We start from the raw sequence: 2,648 nt of genomic DNA, 5'->3' as shown, positions 1-2,648 counted from the left end.
TCATTTAAATGTCATCTTTGTTGTCCATTTTTAACATCTTCCTTTTATTCCATTTTTAGAAGATCTCCTTTAGTTTGTTTTCCAGCAGTAAGGATGAAGTACCTTTACCTATTTTAAATTTCCAAGAATTCTTTCTTATTATCTTGTTATCTACTGGTTCCATGTATAGCTTTTCTTGTTTTATAGATACACTATCTCTCTTTATCTTTTGGCAACCTGTACTGTTTCCCCTGGCTCTTTTCTTGTCATTGTGTTGATTTTCTTTCATGTTTTTGGTTTCTAAAAGAATTGTTTAATGATCCTTGAATATCCAGTCATATTTATTAATTCAACAAATATTTATTGAGCACCTATTGTATATTGAACAACTTTGTTCCATAAGATAGTGATTAAACAAACAAACAAAAAAAGCATTGCCCTAGGTTTGAGCTGCCCTAGGTAACAACCTGACTAGGAGTTCGGGCTGCTAGTAATTGTGGAGTTCCTGTTATTGAATTAACTCTCTAACAAATAGCAATATTCAACTCTGAAAATAATATAAAGTACAACTGAAAGCCCTGGAGACAAAAATCAGCCAGAAAATAGAATCCAACCTTGGCAACAAAGGAAACACCATGGGGGAGATTTTCACCCAAGTACTCTCTCCAGCAATAGCTGATAAAGCTTAAGCAGAAAGCGGTGCTTTTATAGACCTGACTGTACAGAGTATGGAGCTCAGGGATGCTAGAATGACTAAAAACCGAAAGGTACAATCCTAGAACAAAAAGGAACCTTATAGGAGGAGTCCCAAATTCTGCATATAAATCTCTTCAAATTCTTCGCTAACTCCAGAACTGTTTTGTTTGTGCAAACAGGATTCCAAGGAGCCCAGCAGAAAGCAACAGCTATGAGACTGATGGAGATGAGGAGGAAATTTAGTTAGTCCCCACCACAAGGGTGACAAGAGTAGTAAACTCAAGTCTTGCCAAACTAGAGAAACCCTATAAGCACCTCAAGTTTTCCACTGATATTCCAGAAGGGACATACTTTAAAACGATTTCTCAGGACTAAAGGATTCACCGTAAGACTAAGAGCAAAACAAAAATTGACTTGCCTAGCAGAACATAAAACTACACATTTGTATGTTCAAGGCAGTCCATCAGTTATTGGTCAGCCCACTGAACAAAATTCAGTATTTTTCAGAGGAAAATATAAGAATCCAGAGTGTTTACAACCTATGACTAATGCATAAGTATATAATGAAGTAATTACTAGATATGTGAATAAGCAGAAAATATGACCCATAGTTAAGGGAAGAATCCATTAAAAAATCCACAAATAACCCAGATATTAGAAGAAGTGTACAAGTACTATGAAATAATATGTTTGTCTGGGTCCTCTATCAAGCAAACACCAAGATGAACTTAAACGAGAAAGGAATTTATTAAACGAAGGGCCTAGGAGAAAAAAAAAAAAGGAGATAATTGAGAAAGCCTGGGAGAGCCACTAGATTAATGCAGGTCTGATTCTGAGGGAGGGAGAGAGAGAAGGAAAGATTGGGTGTTGGTATTTTAGACTGAAGTGAAGTTCTAAGGAAGACTGTCCTCCAGCCATATTTGCCCATTAGAAGAGCCTTGCACATGCCAGGAGAGGTCTCCCTTAAAACACCTTGTCATGCTTAGTCTTTGGCTGGGAGCCACTTGTAGGAAATCTATCACACTCTTCACAGTCAGAGATCTGGGTAGCATGTTCTCATGGCTGCCACAGTCCACTCTTCCACACAGAGATTTAATTCTCCACATAAGTTTGAAGAGCAGCTCCTTCGTGGTTCTAACATACCACCTCTCTCGAGGAGAAAATTAGTTAGCAGGACAAACTACAGTTTCTTTTTTTTTTTTTTTAAGATTTTATTTATTTAACAGAGAGAGACACAGTGAGAGAGGGAACACAAGCAGGGGGAGTGGGAGAGGGAGAAGCAGGCTTCCCGAGGAGCAGGGAGCCCGATGTGGGGCTCTATCCCAGGACCCTGGGATCATTACTCGAACCGAAGGCAGATGCTTAACAACTGAGCCACCCGGGCGCCCCCAAACTACAGTTTCTGTCATTGTAGTTGATACATTCTTGTAACTAATATTCATCCTTTGCCTTTTACACTCAAATTTGAAATTCCTTTCATGGTCAGCTATCACCTTGGCAAGTCTAGTTGGCTTAATTGATCATGTGATCCATACCTTCAATCCTAAGGCTTTTGAATCACTGAAAATCACTTTTTTTTTCTCAATCTGAGATAGCTGTATGTATTGACTGACAGTGTCATTTGGGAAAAGGATTGCCAAAAACACAAATTAACCACCTGTGTTGCACACTTATTCTTCTCTGTCCTCATATAAAAGCAGCCCGTCTAGTCCTGCCAATCAGAGTCAATGACCTCTGACGTTATGGTAACTTCTTACCTGCTGTTGCCTGGATACAACAGGTGCCCCACTGGCAGCCTGACTTGTTGTTCAATAGGATCGTTAACTATGTCCTTTGGCAAGAGTATAATTTCTTTGGAAACAAAACCCCTAATACCACAGAGTCCAGAACAATCAGGATAGGAAGCACAGATTTCCCAGTGAAGCACTGAGAGTACTGGTAAGAAAGACTACTCTTGTTTTCATCTCTTAGTT

The sequence above is a fragment of the Zalophus californianus genome, chromosome 1 (genome assembly GCF_009762305.2).
Source record: "Zalophus californianus isolate mZalCal1 chromosome 1, mZalCal1.pri.v2, whole genome shotgun sequence".
In the NCBI taxonomy this organism is placed as follows: Eukaryota; Metazoa; Chordata; class Mammalia; order Carnivora; family Otariidae; genus Zalophus; species Zalophus californianus.
The sequence above is the reverse complement of the archived record's forward strand: the minus strand, read 5'-3'. Positions refer to the sequence as shown.